The following is a 14,877-nucleotide window of genomic DNA, read 5'->3' as shown; positions in this document are numbered from 1 at the left end:
CAGCTAGTTCCTGTTTTAATTCATTTAGAATGCAGCCTGGGATATTATCAGGTCCCATAGAGGCTGTGTTGTTGGCTTCGGAAAGACAGTTTCCGACCTGCTTCTTGGAGACACTAGGTAGAGGGCAGGACGTGGAGATGCTTTGGGGAATATGTGGTGGGGACAGGGGAGAGAAGTTTTCACTGAACCTGTCAGCTAGCAGGTTGGCTATTTTTGTGGGTTCCTTATATGTGGTGCCATTAACAACGAGTTCTGTGCAGATCTGGATTTTTCTTTTAAGGTTTCTGACATGGGTAAAGAAGACCTTATAGTTATCCTTAGTGAAGGAGGCTAATTTGGATTCATAGTTAGCTTTAGAATGCCTTATGAGGTATCTTATTCGCTTGTTTAAGCTGAGGAGGGAATGATTCCATTTCAGAGACCGTTCCTTCCTGGTCTCGGGCAATAATTTCTTTCTCTTATTGTATAACCTGTTAATGGTGGATATCCACCAGGCAGGCTTGTTCTTTCTTGAGGATCTTGTTTTGCTCCTATCAGATACAGCTGAGTCAATACATTTGTATAGATGTTTATACAAGACGTTGGTGTAAATCCCAGTACAGGTGTCCATGACATCAGTGAGGGCAGGGGCTATGAAGCTATTAATGCTGTCACGTATTAGGTTATAATTGGCTTTGGAGAAGTTTTTTTTAGTATAGTTGTTGCCAACAGGGGATCAGATGTTACTGTTATTTATTTTATTTATTTTTTATTGATATTTGTTAACTGGGTTGGTCCAACTGGGCTTGTGGCCCGTTTTCAGTGGAGACCTGAGGAGAAAAGCTCCAGTTACAGATAATTTACAGTGCATAAAAAATAAAAATTTCACAATCAAAGGATTATATAAATCTGAAAATACAAAAAGTCTAAGATACAAGGTAGAAAGCATGCACATAGTAATATACACTTACAATTATTTACAAGATAAATATAGATTTAGTTAAAATGTTAATTCTTTCAGTATTGTTGATTTTGAATAGCAGGTAGACACCTTGTGAGTGATTAGGTGAATTGAAGGTAGATTATATTAGATACATACACAGGGTTAGGGTGGATTAGGTTGGGTCATGACAGGGGCAAGTTTTGGTATTAAGTAGATAAAGTTTGAGTTCTTTTTTAAAGTGTGATGGGTGGGTGATGGAACGTATGTGCAGGGGCAGTTTGTTCCAAGCTTGGGCTACAGAGCATTTATATAGAAGTTTACCTACATCTTTCTTTGGTTGGTAGATATCGAGCAGTTGCTGGTTAGAGGTGCGAAGGGTCCGAGTTGGGGTATAAGTGGAGACTATGGATGAGAGAGCTGGGCAGGAGAAAGGTTTGTTTATAATAGAGTGTAACATTAGAAACTGTGACAGAAGGAGTTGTTGGGGGAGTTGAAGCCATTGGAGAGAGTTTAAGGCCAGGCAGTGGTGTGAGTTGTATGAAGAGTTTGTAATAAACTTAGCTATTTTATGGTATGTTTATTGAAGTTTGTTCAAGGTCTTGCCTGAATATTGGTTAGAACAGGGGCAGCATAAGTGGGGGAGGGGAAGAGCAGTGCTTGTGCTAGGGAGAGTCTAGCAGTAGAAGTTAAAAACTTTTTGTTGCGGTATAGCAAACCTAGTTTCTGATGTGTTCTTTTTTTGCATTGTGGTATGTGCAGGTTGAATACTGCGGTGGTGGTGCTGCGGTAGCATTGTCGCCTCACAGTAAGACGCTGTCCGGTTCAATTCTCAGCTAGAGCGTCTTCTGCGTGAAGACATATGCGAATGGGCGTACCTTTGTTGAAGGTTGTGCGTCAGGGCTGGTAACTCGGCACGTAAAAATCAGCTACCAATCATTAGCGGACCGGAGATCTGCTGTGGCGACCCCTAACCGGGAAAAGCCGAAAGACACAACACAACAAAGTATGTGCAGGTTGAATTTGAGTTCATCATCAATGATGACACCTAGGCTCTTTGTGTGGGTTTCAGGATTAATGATTGTATTTTTGGAGGATGTAATGGTAAAAGTGGATTTATGGTGACAAAGAGAACGAGGGAGAAAGAGTAAGAGTTTGGTCTTTTTAGGGTTGAAGATGAATAGATTGTCAGACAACTGTTTTTCGGTCGATAGAAAGGTGTGTTGAGTTTAGGTGTAGAGTTCAGAGATATTGCTGGAGATGGAGATGAGAGTTGAGTCATCTGCGTATTGGATGAGGGAGAATTGTTTGATAGATTTATAAAGTTCATTGGTGAAGATGTTGAATAGCAGGGGACCCAAGATGGACCCCTGTGGTACTCCGGTTGGGACTGGTATGAAGGGGCAGTAGGAAGAGAGACATCTGACAGATTGCTGTATACTGGAGAGGTAGCTGGAGAACCAGGTGAGGGAGGTAGCTGATAGGTTGAGGTTAGCAAGTTTAGATAGCAGTATGGGGTGAGAGACTGTGTCGAAGGCCTTTGAAAGGTCAAGGAAGAGACAGGATATGACTAGATTGTTGTCACGGGCTTCGGCGATAGTATGGGTGAAGGATAGTAAGGCAGTAATTGTGCTGTGATTAGGTTGGAACCCGTGTTGAGTGGACATGAAAAGGTTTTGCTGGAGGAGATAGTCGAGAAGCTGTGAGTGAATGCATTTTTGGTGTATCTTAGATAGGGGGGATAACATGGCGATGGGTCGGTAGTTAGATGGGTCAGTTGAGTTGCCACCTTTATGCAGGGGGATAGTGAAGAAAGATTTCCATAGGAGAGGGATAGTAGCTTCAGTAATTGTTCTGTGGATAACAATAGATGTTATGTGATCCTATCTCGCCTACATTCTGAACTGATGGGTTCGGAGCCGATCCCTTGGCTCCGACTCGGCACGCTTATGCTATAGAGCGAGGCCTCTAATTGGCTGAGATATCTTTATCCCAGGATGCACCACCACTAATCCCCCAGATCTCGTTTGCCGCTAACAAGCTTAGACGTGGTCTCAACATTGGCTGGGCTAAGTACTATTTATTTAGGCTTTTCCTGTCACAAATTTCCTTACTTTGAACCCAAAAGCTGTTTTAACAGCTATTGTTGTTATATAAGTGTGTTTGGTGAATTTCTGTTGGTAAATTCGTGATTTTTTTAGTCAGGGAAGGTTTCCTGTTTTAGTTAGAGGGGCCTTTCCCTGTTACTTTGCTGCTTGTGTATCTTTCTTGGGTCAAGTACCCGTTTAAGTTAGAGGGTCTTGACTCTCTTTCTCTCTTTCTCTTTTTTTTTGAGTCTGTTAACTGTTTACTGTAAAAAATAAATAAATAAATAAATATTTGTTAAAGTTACTGGATTTAGCTTTACCTTTATCTAAAGTTTAGTGTTTTTCACTAAGATAGGTTCTGTGGCAGCAGTTATGTCTAAAGAACACAAACCCTCCGGGTTTAAGAAATGCACGAGGTGTGGTTTTAAAATGTCCATAACGGACGACCACTCCTCGTGCGTCTATTGCTTAGGGGCTAAGCACCTAAAAGAGTCGTGTAGTGTGTGCCACGCGTTCTCTTCTAGAGTCCTCCAGGAGAGGAAAAACAAATTAATCCTCAAGGGATTAATCAAGCCTTCCTTCGAGGAGGCTTTATCTTCCTCTCCGTCTCCTTCTAAAAAGAAAAAGGCGTCGGCTCCGACCAGTCAGTCGGAACCGATCGCTAAAAAATCTAAGCAGACTTCTCCATCGGCTCCACGGACTTCGGAGCCGAGGTCGGAACGGTCTGCCTCGATGCCTCCAGCCTCGACCCCTCTGGTTTCGGAGCCGAGGTCTGGAGCATCGAGAGGCGGGTCACCCTCATCGGCTCCACTGATATTGGAGCCGATAAGGTTACCGGCTCAGACTCTTCCCCCTCGGAGCCGAAGTCCTTATCGGCACCGAGGGAAATTTCCTTGAAACCTTCCTCGGAGCCGATAATTGTTGAGTCCATTCGGAGCCAGTCCCCGAGCCCTTCGGAGCCGATGGAGAAATCGGTTCAGGCCCGATCGGTATCCTCTAGGTCATCCAAGATGTCTGATTCGGACATCGACAGGGTGCTCGCCGACTTTTCCAGTCTCCGGTGTTCCAAAGCTAGTTTGGCTCCAGCCCATTTGGCCGGGCCGATGGTCCACTCCCCTACTGTGGTTCCTCCTCCAACAGCTTCGGCACCGTTGGAGCCGGTGCTGGTGGAACCTGTGGAGGTGTTAGGGCCGGGCCCGACCCTTGCTCCAACTCCGGCTCTTGGGTCGGAGTTCAGTACACGGACTTCTTCCTTCGGCCCTGGGGGGGAGGCTTCGGGATTGATGCTTTCGGTCCCAAGTCTCCCTCTTGGTGCGTCGGCGGCGGGAGTGCCGTCCACTGTCGTGGCCACGGAGGTGGGACCCTCCCAGGATTCTGGTGGTCCCGCCTTCAGGGCTATGAGGAGTGCTTTAGCCAAATCTTCCTTGGCTACCTCCACGGTTTCCCCAGCTACTTCCCTGCATACGGAGACTGGGTCGTTGGCAGTCCCCCTGTCTTTAGACAGCGGAGCCCCCGGGCCTCAGGTTACCCCCGCTGGGGTTTCTCCCCCTCCTGGAGGTCCTTCTGAAGCCTCTTCGGAAGAACCCCCCAGGAAAAGATCGTGCAAGAGGAAGCACGTTGACTCCCCTGACGAGTCTCTGACATCCGACACTGATCTCGATGATGCAGAGGGGTCCCCTAAGTCGTCCTCGGATGATGTCTCCTTTGCAGACATCCTGGAAGCCCTAAAACAACGAGGCGGCTGGCAGTCCAAACCTCCCTCTGCTGATGAGTCGGTGTTCCTGAAGGCCTTCGGGGCTCAGCCCTCCGCCTCCTGGGTGTCTCCGCCCTTCGACGAGCTCTTGGATTTGATCTGTTGAAGGGCGTGGGAACACCCAGACTCTGTGGAACCGGTGCCTGCTCGTCCGAACAGATTTCTCTCGGCGCCCCCTGATAGAGAGTTCCTTACTAAAGGTGTGGCTGTAGATGCTTTGCTGGTGGCATCTGCTACCCAGCAAGATGTAGCAGAGGCTTCTACGTCCGACCATCCTCCTAATAAGGAGTCTAGGAGCATGGATCGGTACGGAAAGCTCACCCTCAGTTCAGCGGCCTTTACACTGAGGTCCTTGAACTACCTTACGCACTTTTCCAGATTTCAGAGGGATCTGATTAAGGAGCTATCCGATACCCTCTTGGGTAACCTGCCTGAGGAGCTGGCCCAGACGGTTGGCTCTCAGCTGGCTACAATGTCGTCCATTTCGAACTCGTCCATGAGGCTCATTTCGTATGCGGCCGAAGGGGCTAGTAGAGCGACTGGTACAGGCATTGCTCTACGGAGACAAGTCTGGCTCCGTCTGTGTCATTTCGCGGAGGCCTTTAAGTCTTCATTTGCCGACGCCCCCTTTGATGGGTCCTCCCTGTTTGGACCCAAGGTAAAGGACACACTAACCCGCTGTGGACAGGAGGGTAAGACTCTGACTGCCGTAGGGGCACGGTTTTCCACTCCCTTTCGGCCTTATCCCAAGGCTAAAAGAGGAGGGAAAATGTGGTTCCGTAGATCTCAGAAGCCTTACCCCTCTCAGCAGGAGGGTTCCCCTTCCAGAGGCAGAGGAGGGGGAAATTCATCCGGAAGACGCCGTCCCAGAGGCGGCAGAGGCCCTCGCAACACTGGAGACCGCGAGTCCTTTCGTGGCTCTTCAGCCTTTCATAGTCCCTGAGGGATTGCCCGGCTGTGCTGCCCCGGAGCCAGTCGGGGGACATTTCTCAAAGCACCTAAAGGCCTGGGAAGGGATCACTCAGGACCGATGGGTGCTTCGGATTATCGACGGAGGTTACTCCATCCCATTCTCTCACCCCCCCCAGTCCAAAAAAATCCCGGACCCGCCACCCAGTCAACGGGATACCGCAGCCTCAGAAGTTTCAAAGCTGCTGCAAAAAGGAGTCATCCAACCGGTCCCCGCAGACCAGATCGGATTAGGGACTTACTCAAGATTCTTTTGGTGCCAAAAGACCGGGGACTTGAGGCCCATTTTGGACCTCAGCATCCTAAACCGTTCAGTCAGAAAGTCCAAGTTCCGAATGGTCACTCTACAAACCATTCTCCCATTGCTGGAGAAAGGTGTTTGGATGTGCTCCATAGATCTCAAGGACGCTTATTATCATATCATGGTACATCAAGCGTCCAGGAGACATCTGCGCTTCAGCCTAGGAGGCAGTCATTTTCAGTTCCGTGCGCTGCCCTTTGGTCTCACCACAGCCCCCAGGGTGTTCACCAAGTGCTTGGCAGTCGTGACTGCTCACCTGAGAAGTCTAGGATTCCAACTATTTCCGTATCTAGACGACTGGCTCCTAACTGCCACCTCCAAGCATCTACTTCTGCGGAGCCTACAAACCACTATATCACTGGGCAATTCCCTTGGAATCACCTTCAATTGGCCAAAGTCTGTGTTGCTGCCATCTCAACGAATAAGATTCATAGGGGTAGAGATAGACTCAAACCAAATGCCGGTCTATCTACCTACAGACAGAATTCAAACCATACAGAGTCAAGTTCGAGCCTTACTTCCCAGGTCCAAAGCCCCAGCCAGAATGGTCCTGCAGCTATTGGGATCCATGTCTGCCACGGTTCTTCTAGTCCCCTTGGCAAGGTTGCACATGAGAATCCTCCAGTGGCTTCTTTCAGCTCAGTGGTCCTTTCAGGAACTCCCTCTCAGTCACCTCATATGGATCACGGAATCTTGCAAGCGGGACCTTCGCTGGTGGCTAGTGCCCTCCAATTTGGATCAGGGACGACCCTTTGTTCTACCTCCTCCGGCGGCCACTTTGACCACGGACGCCTCCCAGATGGGGGGGGGGGGCATTCCCTGGGCAGGTCAGTCCAAGGCAAATGGCACCCGGAAGAGACTCTTCTTCATATCAACATCCTAGTAATGAGGGCAGTACTCCTGTCCCTTCAAGCTCTTCACGATTATCTCCCTCAGGGCGTAATTGCTGTTCACTCAGACAACATGTCAGTTGTCTGGTACCTGAACAAACAGGGAGGGACCAGATCCTATCCTCTTTGCAGAGAAGCCATGAGAGTTTGGGAGTGGGCAGTCTCGACCAAACGCTTCCTAGTGGCTACTCACATACTGGACAAGTCCAATGTCATAGCCGACAGATTGAGCAGAACCATCCTCTCTCCTCACGAATGGTCTCTGAATATGACAGTTGCAAGTCAGATTTTCAGCGAATGGGGAGTTCCGTGTTGCGACCTCTTCGCGACTCCTCTGAATGCGAAGTGCAAAGAATTCTTCTCCCTAACCCCGGCTCGGGGGAAGAGCCCCATGGACGCATTAGTCCATCCTTGGCCCACCGGCTTGCTTTATGCCTTCCCTCCAGTTCCTCTCCTTCCCAGGGTGATTCAAAAGGCATCTCTCTTGGGGAGCAAAATGATCTTAATTGCTCCTTACTGGCCTCGTCAAGTGTGGTTCCCCTATCTTCGGAAACATGCTCTGGAAGGTCCATGATTCTTGGATCAGGTCCCCGACCTACTGGTTAATCAGTCAGGACTATTCCACCAGTCCCTACACACCTTAAAATTGACGGCTTGGCTCCTCCTCTTCTGACGATAGTCAGGAGTCATACATTGGATCCAGATGTTGTGCACATATTATCTTCGGCCCATAAGTCTGCTACAAAGAAACTGTATTCTAGCAAATGGAAAAGATTTGCTATTTGGGCTCAACTCTGGGGCCTGGACCCCATTTCTATTCCCGTGGCAGAAGTACTAAAATTTCTGACCTCTCTTTTCAATCAAGGCTCTTCAGTTTCTACCATCAAGGTACAATTGGCAGCAATTTCTAATTTTCACGAATCCATAGACCCACCTTTAATGAGCAACAGATTGTGTAAGACCTTCTTGAAAGGTGCTGCTCTATTAAGACCTCCGATTTCTCAACCTGCACCTCCATGGGATCTCGATATAGTGTTATGCGCCTTGACTTCTTTCCCCTTTGAACCGGCAGCTACATGTGATCTAAAGTTTCTATAATGGAAGACAGCTTTTCTGGTGGCAATTACTTCTGCCAGAAGAGTTTCAGAGCTTCAAGCTTTGTCAGTGAAACCCCCGTACTTGGTTTTTCATAAAGACAGAGTATCCCTCAGACCAAATCCTTCCTTTGTCCCTAAAGTTTGTTTTACTTTCTGCTTTCAACAATCGTTAGAGCTTCCAGTTTTTTTCCCAAAATACTCTAACAAAGCGGAGTTCATATTCCACACACTAGATGTCCACAGACAGTTACGTTTTTATTTAGACAGGACCAAACAAACAAGGAAAACGGATCAGTTGTTTGTATCCTTTGCAGATAACAAATTGGGCAACGCTGTCACAAAGGTCACTATTGCCAAATGGATCAGGGACTGTATTACTCAAGCTTATATTTATTCTAACAAAGAGCTTACCACCTCTGTCAAGGCTCATTCTACAAGGGCTATGGCTACTTCGGTAGCATTTCATAGCTTGCTATTAGTGACATTTGTGCTGCGGCTACATGGTCTTCCCCGCACACCTTCATTTCCCACTACAAATTAGATGTGGCATCTAGAGGACGAGCTTCATTTGGTTCCACAGTGCTCAGGAGTGTTTTCCAATGAGCCACCCGGGATTTAGGTGCTAGGGACGCTGTCCCATCAGTTCAGAATGTAGGCGAGATAGGATCACATAACATCTTTTAGTTATGTACTCACCATAACTTCAGATGTTTGGTAATCCATCTCGCCTACATTCCTAATAACCCACCCTCCTTCCCCCTTCCTTGGAGATCAGAGGATATCAGAAGGTCCGAATCCTGTTGTTTCATCTTGAAACATCTAACAATGATATATAATCAAGTTGTGCATGTGTGCATGAATGCGGACAAACAAGATCTAGGGGATTAGTGGTGGTGCATCCTGGGATAAAGATAGCTCAGCCAATTAGAGGCCTCGCTCTATAGCATAAGCGTGCCGAGTCGGAGCCGAGGGATCGGCTCCGAACCCATCAGTTCAGAATGTAGGCGAGATGGATCCCAAACATCTGAAGTTATGGTGAGTACATAACTAAAAGATATGGGATAGGCTATAGATTCTGCAGCAAGTTTGAGGAAGGTAGGAGGTAGATTATCAGTGGAGGGAGAGCAGGGTTTAAGCTTCAGAAGAAGAGATTTAATGTAGGAAGTGGGAACAGGATGGAAGGAGAAAAGGTTATTGGTGAGTGGGTTGGGAAGGGTAGGGGAAGTTGTGTTAGAACTGGATGGTGTGAGTTTTTGGATTGCTTCGATAAAGTGTTTATTTAGGAGGGTTGCAGTTTCCTGAGGAGATTTATTAGGATAAGGAGAGGGGTAGGCGGGACAGCCTGGAGAAAGAATTTTCTTAAGAGTAGACCAAAACTTGCAAGAGTTGGATTTGCTGTTGAGTTGTGCTGAGCTATAGTAGGCCTTTTTGTCTTTATTGACTTGTTTCTTAACAAGTCAATTTAAATTTCTAATGAGAGACTGATTTATGGTCAGACCTCACTTGGTGGGGGGGGGGGGGGCTGCACAAATGGAGTAGTGCAACAATCACCCATGTTAGTGAGCACCAGATCCAGAATGTGTGGAGGTCAGCCAACTGGTCCAGGGCATTGGAGCTGATGAAGTCCAAGAATCTTTCGGCAAGTGGGTTAGTACACATTTAATTTACCCAATCTAAGGATGGGTAGTTAAAGTTACCTAAAACCAGGGTGTTTGGTTGTATCTTGAGCGATTCAAGTAGATCCAAGTATGCAGTGGGGGTATCCTGGTTCATGGAGGGGAGTCCTATAACTGGCAATAATTTGGAGAGGGGTCTTACCTACAGTCAGATGGACCTGGATTAATTCAAGGGAATCATTTTATTTAACCAATTTAGAGGTGTATTTATCTTTGATGAATATTGATTCTCCACCATCTTTAGTTCTCTCACTTTCAGTTTGTGGTCTGAGTGTTTGGAAGGCATTATAACCTGGTATGGCCAGGGTGCTTTATGTGGCCTTAAACCAACTCTCTATGAGGGCACAAATGTCAGCATCTTCTAAGGTTAGGGTTGCTTTTAGTGAGTGCAGTTTTGGGTTTAGACTCCTAGCATTTAGCAACATAACCTTGAGATTGCTTTTGGAAGATATTTTTACTTTGGGAATTTTGTTGTTGTGACATTGCCTAAAAAAGGCATTATGGGGGAGGCAAGAGCCTTAACCAGTAACTGAAGTCCCAGAGGTAACAGATGAAGACTATCTCTGACAAAGCAACATGGTCTATTTACCATGTCATCCCAGGCTGACACTGGATCCCCTTAAAATGACAGCCAATTAACCCATGTGAGAATCAAACCCTGCACCTTGTGTCTGTAAGGAAAGTATGTTAACCCTTATGCCAACCTTCCTTTGCCATGGTTATTGTGGCAGCCACCAAGGAGGAGCTAGCAGAGCAAATTTCCACTGTCCATCCCCTAACAGAGAGTCTAGGGCTTTGGACAGATTTGGGAAGTGGATCAACAGTTCAGCCACCTTCACATTGAGATCATTGAACTACCTGGCACACTTCACCAGGCTAAAGGGACTTAATTAAGGATCTCTGTAGCTCTGGCCCAGGCCCCATGTCTGCAGAGGAACAGACAGCCCATTATTCCAGACTGGCATCCCACAGTCTTATCTCTAACTCGTCCATGAGGCTAATCTCGCATGCAGCAGAAGGTACCTCAAGTGCTGCCGGTTCAGGTATTGCTATAAAGCATCATGCCTGGATGCAGCTTTGTGACTTTGCTGAACCTTTCAAAGCATCCTTCTTCAGTGCTCCTTTTGATGGATCGTCATTATTTGGCCCCACTATTAAAGAAACTCTCTTCCATAGTGAGAAAGATGGAAAGACTTTGTCTGCCATTGGAATCTGTTTTTCTACCCCACAAAGACCGGTCTCCAGGAATCAGTGTGGTAGTAGAAAATAAAGTTCAAAAAAGTCTCAGGGTCCTTTTCAGGAATCACAAGGAGACTTTTTCCCCAGAGGCAGAGAGGGAAACAACTATAGTGGTAGATGCCACCCATGCGTCAGAGGAGGTCTGCACAATCAAGGATCACAAGATTTGTTCTTGGACAGATCCTTTCAGCACACCTGAGAAGTTGCCCAACTGTCCCTCTCTGGAGGCAGTCAGGGGGGTGCTTGTCATTGCACCCTGATGCCTGGTTGGCCATCATAATTGATCATTGGGTGCAAAGGATTATATCCAGAGGATATTTCATTCCATTTTTACAAATACCAAAACCAAGGAAAAAAATCTCCTGGGAGTTCAACCCAATCAGAGGGAGGTATCAGCATTACAAATTACAAAGCCACCAGAAAAAAGAGTCATCTAGATGGTCCCACCAGACCAAATTGGATCTGGAATCTACTCAAGTTCTTTTTAGTGCCTAAAAGAAAAATCAGTAGACAATTTGAAGTTCCAAATGGCCACAGTCCAGTCCATTCTTATCACTACTACAGAAGGACGATTGAATGTGCTCAGTTGACCTTCAGGACATGTACTATCATATCAGAGTGAACAGGCACTTCAGAAGGTTTCTCCATTTCTGGCTGGGGACCAGTCATTATCAATTCAGAGTACTCCCCTTTGGTCTTACCACAGTCCCCAGAGTGCTCACAAAATGCATGGCAGTAATAGCAGCTCACTTGAGACTGTATTGATTCAGCATGTTTCCTTATCTAGATGACTGGTTCATAACTGCATCAACCAGGCATCTACTGTTACAGGCCAGAGACTATCTACTGCACTTAGCTCCTACCTTGGGCATTACTATTAACATGCAAAAGTCTCTTCTACAGCCCATACCATTGATGGAATTTATAGGAACATGTCTGGACACAGACAGTTGTCTAGCCTACTTGCTTCTGGACAGGATTTCCACTTTAAGATCACATATAAAACAAATTCTGGCTATCCCAACACCCTCAGCAGGTCTGGTTTTCAGAGCATTGGGTTCAATTGCTGCCACGATAACTTTGATTCCAGCAGCACGCTTACACATGAGAATCCTTCAATGGATCCTGGTGATCCAATGGTCCTTACACTTATGCCCACTGAATCATCCTATCAAGTTGTCCCGAGTTTGCAAAGACTCGCTTCTGTGGTGGCTCCACTTGAAAGAAGTTGAACAAGGATGATCCTTTGTTCTTCCTCCCTCCAACACCACGTTGACCACGGACACTTCCCAGTTAGGGTGGGGGGACATTACCTAGATCAGACGGTCCAAGGCACATGGTTGACACAGGAAACCAATTTACATATCAGTGTTCTAGAGATGAGAGCAGTGCTTCTAGCATTGCAAGCCCTTCAGGCCGTTTTCCCTCTAAGGACTATTGCAGTACAAGCGGACATGTCTGTGATATGGTACATGAACAAGTAGAGAGGAATCAGATCTTCCTCCCTGCGTCAGGAAGCAATGAGGGTTTGGCAATGACGATTTTTTCCAACCACTTCCTAAGCGCAACGCACATACTGACGAAGTCCAACATTCTAGCGGACAGGCTAAGCAGTGTTATCCTGAATCATCATAAGTGGTTTTTAAATCAGTCAGTGGCAAACATGATTTTCCACAAATGGGTTCAACCCTGCTGCAGCCTGTTTGTATCCCCCTTCAAACACAAGTGCAGCAGGCCTTTTGGCCTGATTCCTCCTCATGGACAGTCACCGAGAGATGCTCTAGTCCATGTTTGGCCATCTAGTCTTCTTTATGCTTACCCTTCCCTACCCCTCATACCTAAACTTCTTCATAAAACACAGAGGTTGAACACCAAGGTGATCCTCATTGCTTCCTTTTGGCCTCAACAGGTCTGGTTCCCTTTCCTTTGATCTCATTTAATATGCCCTTCATGGATGCTGGAACCATATTCAGATTTTCTGTCTCATCCATCAGGGCAAATTCACCCAGATCTTCAAGGACTAAAACTAGCCGCATGGTTTCTCCAGTTCTGATGATGGTAGAAACACCAAGCTTTCTTCCCCTGTTGAAAGGATTTAATATCCCTTATATAAAGCTTCTACCAGAAAAATCTATAAAAGTAAATGGAAGAAGTTCTCAATATGGGCTCACCAAAAATATTTGGAGCCTTTTACATCTCTTATCCCTGCATTTCTAGATTTTCTTGCTTCAATTTTCCAAGTCAGGCCAAATTTTTCTACTATTAAGGTGCAGCTGGCAGTCATTTCAGATTACCACATTGGAGAACATTCATCTTCTCTTGCCTCATCTAAGTTGTGTAAGACTTTTCTCAGAGATGCCTTTTTACTTTGACCGCCTATAAAGGACCCCAATCCTCCTTGGGACCTAACCATGGTTTTACAAGCTCTTGTTTCAACACCCATTTGAACCGTCAGCCAAGACAGATTTAAAATATCTTTCCTGGAAGACTGCATTTTTGGTAGCCATTAGTTCAGCTGGAAGAATATCTGAATTGCAAGCTCTGTCATACAGAACCCCATATTTGATTTTTCACAAAGAGAAAGTGACCTTGCCTACTAATCCTTCCTTTTTGCCCAAAGTTGCCTCTGAAAACAATAGCAATCAGGTTATCAATCTACAAGTTTTCTTCCCCAGTTTCCAAAACAAAGGTTAATATACTCTTCATCTTCTAGGTGTTCATAGACAACTATGTTTTTACCTAGATAGAACAAAATCTTACTGAAAAACTGACCAGCTGTTTGTCTCCTTCTCAAATGTTAGAATGGGTGCACCAGTTTCGAAAGTCAGTTTAACTAAATGGATTACAGATTACGTATCTTATGTATATTCTTCCAAAGGTATTCCACTACCTAAACATGTCAAAGCTCATTCTACTAGATTTATGTTTACATCTCAAGCCTTCTGGTCCACAATTTCGATTGAAGACATTTATACGGCTGCTACTTGGTCGAACTCCCATAACTTTGTTGCACATTACAAACTGGATATTGTTCCTAGTAATAGAGCTGCCTTTGGTTCCTCAGTGCTCCAAAATATCCTTCCATGAGGGCCACCCAAGGTTATTGTAGCTGGGGAGTCTGTCCCACAGGTTGAGGAATGAATAAAAATGACAACATTAGATAAAGAAGTTACATACTCACCATAATGTTCCATCTGTGTTTTCCATTTTCGTTCTTCCTCAACCTTCCCCCACTCCTTCCCCTTGTCCATAACTGCGAAAGACCTGACAAATATGTCTATAGGAACTCATTTCCTGTTTGACCCCTTGAACTTTAACCTATCTTTTTCTAAATCTGTATATAGAGATAGATATACTGTGAATATGTTAGGGGCAAACTTGATCTGAGGTAATCTGGGAAACTGCGACATTATGGGTAAAGGAGGGGCTCGAGAATCGGATCCTAAGGCTATAGAAAGCGACCAAGTCAAATCCGAGGATCAGATCTGAACCCACAGGTTTAGGAAGAATGAAAATGGGCAACACAGATAGAACGTTATGGTGAGTACATAACTTCTCTTTTTAATAGCAACTACCTCTGCCGGAAGGGTTTTTAAATTGCAGGCCTTGTCTTCTAAGCTGCCTTGCATGATTTTTCATAAAGATAGAGTATCCTTAAGGACAACTGTTTTTATCTCTTTTTGGATTCAAAATTGGGAAAATCACTCTCTAAAGTAACATTAGCTAAATGGTTTACTGATTGTACTACCTTTTGGTTATAATAAATTGGGCATAGCCTTAGCCAAACCACCAAAAGCACACTCCACAAAATCTATGGCTGCTTCCTCAGCCTTTTTGTCGAGAGCTTCTCTAGATGATATTTGTGCAGCCACATCCTGGGCTAATCCAAATACTTTTATTGCTCATTACAAATTAGATATGGTCTCTAGTGGCAAAGCAATTTTTG

The sequence above is a fragment of the Protopterus annectens genome, chromosome 6.part1, assembly GCF_019279795.1.
Source record: "Protopterus annectens isolate FY-2018-M chromosome 6.part1, PAN1.0, whole genome shotgun sequence".
NCBI classification, from domain to species: domain Eukaryota; kingdom Metazoa; phylum Chordata; order Ceratodontiformes; family Protopteridae; genus Protopterus; species Protopterus annectens.
This window is presented reverse-complemented; position numbering follows the sequence as displayed.